General features: G+C 35.6%; 1 non-coding gene across 1 annotated transcript; it reads right to left on the minus strand.

Moving 5' to 3' along the window:
- Positions 1-1520: 1520 nt before the first annotated feature.
- Positions 1521-1639, minus strand: LOC113456096. The gene has a single exon (XR_003376969.1). It is a non-coding gene; the product is annotated as a 5S ribosomal RNA (ribosomal RNA).
- Positions 1640-9331: the final 7692 nt, after the last annotated feature.

Here is a 9331-nt window from a genome sequence, read left to right on the forward strand (position 1 = left end):
GCACACACAAATGTTCTCTTTTTTATGAGAAGCCCTTGTGGTCATGATGAGGGAACACAAAAAGCTTTGAAAATGGGAGAGACTAGGTTTTCAATACATATGTGAAAATAGAGACCATATACAGCAAGCCAAGTCAGAAAGGAATAGTTCACAAAGTCTTTCTCTTAACTTTATTCCTGAAATGTGTGCGTGTGAGAGAGAGAGATAGAGAAAGAAAGAGGGAGGGAGGAAAGGAGAGAGATGTAATCTGTTGGCCTGGCCTATCTCTTGGTACCCTGTCCTTTTAAGAGACAAGCCTTGCCCACTCCCAATCTTTCCCTTCCCACTGAGTCAAGATCTCCTGCCTCCACTCCATCTCGCTCTTCTCTCCTCTCTCTTTCTCTCTCTCTCTCCCTCTCCCCATCCTTCTGAAGAAGCAGCTCCTGCCTCCCTCTTTTCTCCCCTACCCCTCTTTTTTCTTCTCTTTCTTCCCCACCCCCACTAAATAAACTATTCCCAAGTACTCTCTTCATGGCATAAGTGTCTGTCTCTCACTCACAGGGGTCTTCCACCTGCCAGGGGATCCTCTGTAGCCTCCAGTCACCAGCTGCTGAGAGAGAGAGAGAGAGAGAGAGAGAGAGAGAGAGAGAGAGAGAGAGAACCAGAAGAATTCTCATCAGTCATCAGGTCCTCTTCACTGAAGAAAGTATTTATTAAAAGAAAGAAAATACAGAAAACAAAAGAATCTCTTATGATGGTGGTAGACACATGTAATCGTGATATTGGAGAGATATAGGAGGGAACACTGAGTTCAAGGTTAATCTGGATTATATAAACATATTCTGTCCATTAATGAAAAAGATCATGAGAGACAGACAATTCCATGTAAAAATTGATTGGATTAGATGCAGGTGACTCATACTTGTGCAGATCCATCTGCCTAGTTCACACAGTAGACTTGGAAGAGACTTCATTGCCTTCTTTCACAAAGTATTTTGCACTAAAATCATCATATTAGTATTTGCACACAGAACTAAGCCATTTGACTGCATTACATCCAAGGTATTTTAGGGCTTTCCCCCCTATTTACCCTCTCACTCTCTCGAATTACTAAACAGAAAGCCTGCACAGAACATTGGGCAGATGTTCCACACCTTTAAATGTCATCTAGCTAAGTCTGGTAAAGATATGCAAAGACATTGGGATTTAAAATGGTCTTCAAAATGACTGAGGAGTTCATACTTTAATAGCTAAGAATACATTTAAATGAGCCAAGTCCTATCATAGATATCTTATTTGTGCCAAGAAACTCTGATCCAAAATAGATGTTGGCATAGAAGGAGAGAGAGAGAGAGAGAGAGAGAGAGAGAGAGAGAGAGAGAGAGAGAGATCAGAGAAAAAACAAATAACTGTATGAAAATGTAAATCCTACCTAAGCCCTAACAATGGTTTATGATTTGTACCTCCTTTCTCTCTTGCCCATACCCCAGGATTTCAGTTACAGATAAATATGTATTCAACTTGATAAGTTTTTTTTTCATAGCCTACAGCACCCGGTATTCCCAGGCAGTCTCCCATCCAAGTACTAACCAGGCCTGACCCTGCTTAGCTTCCGAGATCAGTCGAGATCGGGCGCGTTCAGGGTGGTATGGCCATAGACTCAACTCAATAAGATTTTAAGAGCAAATGAAAATTGTATTTCAGCTTCATAACAAAATAAGCTACATTCTATTTTGTTATTCTCCAGCAATGCTTTCTTTGAATACAGCATATGAAAATATCATTACTTTTATATATAAAAAGTCACACTAAACTGTAGTGCTTTAAAAAAAAAACAAAACATCAACAAGAAAAAACCCTTTTCTCTCTAAAGTGAACTAACTGCCAAAACATTTAAAAATGTTCTCAATTTAAAAGCCTGGTCTGTTTTTCCCTTACAGTAAAATTTTGAGCAAAGGCAAAGTTTCCAGTGAGACTTATTGAAAGGTTCAGTCTCTCTTATCTAGGGAACACTGCAGCAATCACATTCTAGCTATAAGAAATGAATGAACCAGAGTGAGCAGAAGAGGTTTTGGAGAAATACTGACTGCAATTTGACCCGTTTTATAGTAAGAAGTAAGTGTTAACATGGAAAAAATAATTTTTCCGATCTTGAGGTAAAACAGATACCAGTTGCTTTTTACAATTCCCACTAACAAAGTTTTTAGCTAAATTCATATTTGTATTCATCTTCTGCTTCTTTCATGCACTCCAGTGGTGTTTACAGAAACTCTGCACTTTCCTGGTTCTGCTGGTTCCCCATAGCAGGAAAGAATACAGAACAGTGCAAATAAAAAATCATGTATAAACCATTATTAAAAGTTAACTTAGCTCATGACAGTTGCCTGTTTTAAGTGGCAGGGGCCTTATCTAAAAGCTAACCCTTAGTTGCAGCCAGTATTTTAAAAACTAACCTTTGGTTGCAGACAGATCTGTTGGTTGTAAAGCAAAGAAACCCAATTTTAAAAATTAATCACTGTTGCTGACAGAGCTAGTGACTGTCAGCTCCCATTTTCTTCAGGCTTACAAATTTGTGTCAAAGACTACATGGGCTTGAGACTTAAAGTGATAATCATCACGACATATTTGATACTTAATTGCATATAATGCCATTATCCAAGAGACTGACATAAGAAAATTCCTGAGTTCAAGACCAGTCTATGCATTGAGTCTATCAATTGAACTATCAAGTTCCTCACATATTATAATAAACATGCAAAGAAGTAGGTTACTAATTGATCAAGAAAGAAATGCTAATCTTCCCTATACTCTTTGAAGACCTTCACTTCTCACTGTAATGAGGATAAGGTTTTTCCTGTTTTCACAATACCAACATGTTCAGGGTCTGCCCATCATATTGGTGAAACACAATGGCATCTTATAATTTAAAGTTACATCTTTTCTTAGATGACTAACACAGTTAGTTTTGCACTTACATTTTCCACATGGTGCCTTTCTATTATATCTGTTCTACTGTGTTTGCCATAGAGCTTTTATAACAGCTTACATTTAAAGGCTCATACTTCACTATCTTTGAAGATAGTCTCATTATGAGTTTCCATTCTCCAAATATTTTGAGAGCTATGTGATTAACTGGAGCAATCATTTGTCTATCTATGCCTTCTATAATATCAAAACAAAAAAAACCTTACTATTTGGAGGATTAAATACAATTCTGTGATTTCTTCCATATTTTTCTGTTTTTAATGCTTTATATAAGCACCTTTTTACTCACAAATATTTCTAAATGTTAAATATGAGAAAACTTAGTTTTGCAGAGATAGTTATTTTCTTGCTTCAGTTATTCTATAAGGGAGTAATTATGCTGCTAAGTTTCCAAAAAGGTTTAAACAAAATTGAGTATCTTCTATACCTGTGAAGATCAAAGTCAAGCATGCAATAATGGTTTTATTTTTTAGTCTATATTGTAAAACTCAGCCATAACTAAAGATAGTTTTTCTACTTTTTGTCAAGGATTGGTCTAATTCAGAATTTCCCAAACTTTTCTTATATAATTATGTGATAGAATTCCCCACAGCATGCTGTAAATATGTTTTATTGCCACTGGTTAATAAAAAAGCTGCTTTTGGCCAATGGCTTAACAGAGTAAAGCTAGGTGAGAAATCTGAATGGAGACATAGAGAGAGAATAGGTGGAGTCAGGGAGATGCCATGTAGCTGCTGAAGGAGAAAGACAACAGTCAGAAACTTACCGGTAGGCTAAAGCCTTGTGATGATTCACAGATTAATAGTAATGGGTAAGATGTAAGAGTTATGCATAAGCTATTGGCCAAATAGTGTTATAATTAATACAGTTTCTGTGTCTTGGCAGCAAGGAAATGAATGAGCATTCTTAGCCTAAAATTCTGAAAAATAGTATTTAAAAATATAATTTGTCTATTTCAATAACACTTGCCAAACATTTTTTGGGTTAAGGTTTATGAATATGTACTAATTCATTTTGACAGAGCATAAATCATGTCTCCCTAAGAAACAGGCTTTTATGTTTTCATCTTCATTCAATAACTATTATTTGAAACTGAAATTAGGTGGTATTTTGACCCACCTAGGCTTTTCTTGAAGCTTTGTTTAATCTTGTACTTCACTATTTTAATGTGCTCTGGACTAAGATGTTAATACCTCATTCCCTTTTGTCTTTAATAGTCAAAGTAGGCTGTTATTCCTTTTTTGTAAAATCTTCCTGGGCTTTATACAGTGTAAAAACACCTACCTGGTCAAAGTTACTCTTTTATATGTATTTGAATACTCTGAAAAGTTCGGTGATTGCTGTTCTTTAAAAGCGTGTGTTGGGCTGGACAGTAGTGGTGCCTTTAATCCAAGCTCTGGGTAACAGAGGCAAAGGATCTCTGTGAGAGATCAAGGCCAGCCAGGTCTACAGAGCAAGTTTAGGGACAGGCTCCAAAGTTGCACAGAAAAATCCTGTCTCAGAAAATAAAACAAAACAAAAACAAAAGAAGAACAAAGAATGTTGGGAGCTATATATACCTTCTCTTACTAGTCTTACTCATTTTCTTAAAAGGCAAGGATCTGGTGTTCATTGCCAGGTACTGTTTTCTTAATTTTGAAATGTGAATAGAAACAAATAGCATTGACTTTTCTATGATTAGGTTTTTCTGCTTAGCAGTGTACCTGCAGAATTATCTGTGCAATTGTATTCATCACAGGATTAAATTTTAATTTTTCAAGAATCCCCAAGTCACTGAATAGATATTTAAGTCCTTTCCAATGTAGGCCTTTTCAAGAAATGCTTCTATGAATACTTTGCTTTTGTAACATATCTCTGTACCATAACATGTATCTGTTTTTCTGTAATCAATATGTTATTTTTATCTAATTCTATAACCATAAATAAAATTGTATCAAATAAAAAGCTCACACGTGTGCAGTTTTCATCAATGTTGGTTAAAGAATCTACGTGAAGCTGCATCTAAACAGAAGGAAATTGTGTGACCTGAATCTGCTAATATGTGCAGTGTCTTTTTAGATGTTGTTCCTTATTGAAATGTTGCTAATGTCATTTTATGATTTTAATTAACCGTTTCATGCTTAACCATACTACTGAAGATACGTTTGCATATTATATTGCTCATTTTAATTGTTTTTTAACCTGTTTGAAATTAAGTTTAAGTTTTGTGAATTTTATAAAGTAGAATTAATCCAACATAGATATTTTGAATTTGGATCTAAGGATATGATACTTTGGAAAGGAGTTTCTTATTTTGTTTTCACAGAGGGTGAGAGTCTGTGGATTGCTTCCATCCCAATGTGGTATGATAGACCACGTCCTCCTGAAAGGTTCCTGTGCACGCCTTCAGAAAATTGCTTCGCTCAACTGCCAACTGAGATGAAACTAGCACACAGGTTATACCATGAAAGACCTAATTAACGACGCCCCCATTCAGCAGGAAGCAGTTTGGAGAGAAAAACTGCGCCCATGTTCCCAAATATGGTTTATAAATGTTCTTTAACATTTAAAGGGGGATATGATATAGATATGAATAATTTGTATTAGTATAGATTTTGCTTTATTGATAGAGATTTAAGGTCAATTGTGGTATATGTACATGCATATTTCTGCTATTGATTAAGATACTATGATTGTGCAGTTCATTTAAAAATGTAATGTATAATTAGAAATATAGATTGTTAATAGATAATCATAATAGTCAAGTTTGTAGTCATGTTAGTTAAGATTTTCTAGATGTGCATAGATATATTTTAGATAGGCATTCTTCATATCTTTCAAAGATTATAGAACATGGCATTTTAAATAGCTTAGGACTTTTCATGACAATGAGACACTCTGCTCCTGGCAGCACCAATCTACTTCAAGAAGAAGATGGGCATCGAAGAGGATTCTTATGGAGTTTGATAGCCATTTGGGCAAGAAACTGCTCTTGCCTGGACTATTGCATAAACTGGACACAGAGAACCCACAGAGAGAGGACTACTGAACTTGCCTAAGGTGAGATGATCTTTCGGGGTTCCTGATTCATGAAAGAGTCTGCGAGACATTCTGCAGGACACAACAGATAGTGACTGAACTGACTTTGAATTTTCCTGCTTTGTGGAAATGTCTGCTGGATACCATGGGCCTGAAGGCCGAAGATGGATGCCCCAACGGTACAGAGGAACTTTGGGTGACTGTCCAGGCAGTGAGATGTCTCTGTCTTTTCTAGAGTTTTAAAAGTTGCTTTTTTCTTGTTTGCTTAGGTAGTATTGTATCTTTCTGGAGTCTTTGATGGAGTTAAGAATAGTTAGTTATAGTTATAGTTTTCCTTAGTTATGATAAAGATTATTGTAATTTTTACTTGATAACTGTTTTGTTATATGTAATTTTGCTATGTTAAAGTTAAAGCCTTCCTTTTTTGTTTAAACAGAAAAAGGGGAAGTGATGGAGGAAGGCCATTGGTCAATTAAATAAAGAAGCTGCTTGCCCTGATAGGTTAGAACGTAGATGGGAAGAGTGAACGGAGCAGAATGCTGGGCGGAAGAGGAAGTGAGGTCAGACTCCTTAGCTCTGCTCTCTGGAGCAAATGCGATGAAGCTCCAGCCCAGAAGGACGTAGGCTAGAAACTTCCTGGTAAGCGCACCTTGGGGTGCGACACACATGATTGGAAATGGGTTAGTCCAGGAGCGAGAGTTAGCCGAGAAAAGGGCTAAAGCTAAAGAGCCAAGCAGTATTTAAAAGAATACAGTGTCTGTGTAATTATTTCGGGTAAAGCTAGCCGTAGGGGCAGCCGGGTGCCAGAGACGCAGCCCCGCTGCCCCTGTTACTATACCCTGCTGAAAAGAGACATGGGACACCAAATTCACAAAATCCAAATGAAGACTAAAGGAATAGAAAATTTCAAATTATCCGCATTTCAAAATCTTTTTTTTAAGAAAATGAGCAAAATGTCAACGTTAGTCATCTCCAATGGTCCTGGAGAGTTTAGGGTACACATTGAGCAGTATGCTTTTGATATAACTATAGTAGGTTCCAAAACTGGGCTATGATTTTCCTTGGATTTTTTTTTTGAGAATGTGGAACCAAGTTTAAAGTCACTTCCATAGAATAAAAGAAAACGGATTTTTATGTCCTCAATTTCAAGTATGTAGAGACAATGACAAGGCTTGTGAGATGTCATAGTTTGAGCAGGGTGGTGTGAAAGATATGTAGCTTATTCTACTTCCCAACAGCAGCAAGATCCAAGAACTGTGTTTCTCGTTTGGTTGTTTTTGTGTGTTTACCTTAGTGTTTTGTCTAAGAGTACGTCTAAATGCATTAATGCAATTCTAACTGTTTTAAGTGTTGACATTTTCTACATTGTAAGGAGGACTGTAATGTCTTTTTACTTTTAAATTTGGTCTGTGGACATGTTTCAGCATTTATATAGTAATTTCCAACAAACTATCTTTCTAATGACAAGTAATCCAGTATATAAACTTGAATCATGTGGCATATAAACCCTGACTACTTCTCATTATTTCTTTTCTTTCATAATTTTCTTGGCTCTTTAGATGACTTGTTTTGGAATCACCTTTTAAATGTAGAAGTTTATTTATATGTCAACCTTAAAAAAGGTTTATTTCTGGTTCAGAGTTTTTTCCGGTTGGATTGTATTTGTAGTGAGTATTCAAGTCATAGCAAGATAATAATGGAAAATCTACCCACTACCTGTCCAGGGTGCAAAAGAGAAAGAGAATGGAAGAGATCAAGGTTCATCAGTCCTGTTGAAGTTCATGCCATCTATGAGCAAAGACTTTTCACTAGGCCTCACCTCCCAAGGTTCAACCAATTTCAAATTATGCAATATGGCTCTCAAGGCTATTTGTACATGCTCTATGGACAGTATTCCATATCAAAACTTTAACACACTACTGGGCGATTCTTTTTATGTTTAGTTACAGTAATTGCTACAAAAATTTTATATAGCAGGTAATCAATACATTTCTATGCTTTATACTCAAAATCTCCCTAATATAAAAAAATTAAATATATTGGTAGATATTTTAGATTAAATATAAAATAAAGGATGATATGATTTTAATTTGATAAAATTGTTATATAAAACAAGTTTTACATTTTTTTCTGCTCATTATATTTGGAAAGCAGCTCATTCAAGTGATCAACACTTGAAGTAGTCAATCATATAAGATAATAGTTATTTTGACTTAGCCTTCAGTCACTGTAACACAAATATTCATTTCTGTACTACAGTTTCAAGTTCTACAACAGATATAAACACGTTGCTTTGAATTGCAAAACAAACCTTGCTTGTTTTCAATTTGCCCCCTGATTTAATATTATACTTAAATTTAGATCATTCTTCATTCTTCCTTTCAAATACTTTTGCACATTGTGACATCTAATTATTATTGATTTTACCTGCTGTGGTCTATGTGAGAAATAATTAGGTTTGAGTATTAATTACTTAGGCAAAATTACTGTTTTTTTCTCTCTAATCACTGCAGGTAATTTTGAAACTGGAATTGAATTTAAACCTATCATTTCTAAACAAAAGGAATGACCCATTCTACTCCATTTTGCTGGTTGGAACCAGCAAATATTATGGAATGCATTTTCATTAATGTATTAATTAGCTTTTCCAGTAGAAATACAATGCATGAATGTGGGACAGCTTTTTTTTTCTTCTTTCTTTTTTTTTTTTTATCAGTAGCTACCACCAATGGCTTAAGTTTAGAAATTTTTTCACAGGATGAATTTCAAAGTCCTTTCTCTACCTGACAGCCTATATTGTTCTTGGGTTTTGTGTTAATCGCTGCTTCCCAGGTATGACCACAGGATTTAAAACATATCTTGTTTGCAATGCTTCTACCACCATGGTCTGATTAGAAACAGTTTTCTTCCAATCAAATGCATTGTTTCAGGTAGCACCAAAGCCTGAATCCTCCATGCTTTTAATGGATTTTGACCCAATGATACTCACACAGATTTATCTTACTGCCAAAATTTATGTCCCTGTGGACTTTAAGCTATTGTTTTTAGTTTTTTCTATGAATATAAAGTTATAAACGGCGAGCTCAAACATGTCATACTCTCATAAGCACAACAGTTCTAACCCAAAGTCAATCTCAACACAGCAGAGTGGAGGATTACTGTGAATACATTTGCAGCTGTGCATCAATCCATGGCATAAGTCCATGGTAAACTAATGAGTGCAGGCTGGTGATTGAGTCTATATTAAGCTCTCAATCACCACTCTTGTTTATACCTCTTGAAATACAAATGAATCACTCTGCCTGGAAACCTATTCAGAAAGTGAATTATTTATAGATAGGAAATAATT

This window comes from Microtus ochrogaster, chromosome 5 (genome assembly GCF_000317375.1).
Source record: "Microtus ochrogaster isolate Prairie Vole_2 chromosome 5, MicOch1.0, whole genome shotgun sequence".
Taxonomy (NCBI): Eukaryota; Metazoa; Chordata; class Mammalia; order Rodentia; family Cricetidae; genus Microtus; species Microtus ochrogaster.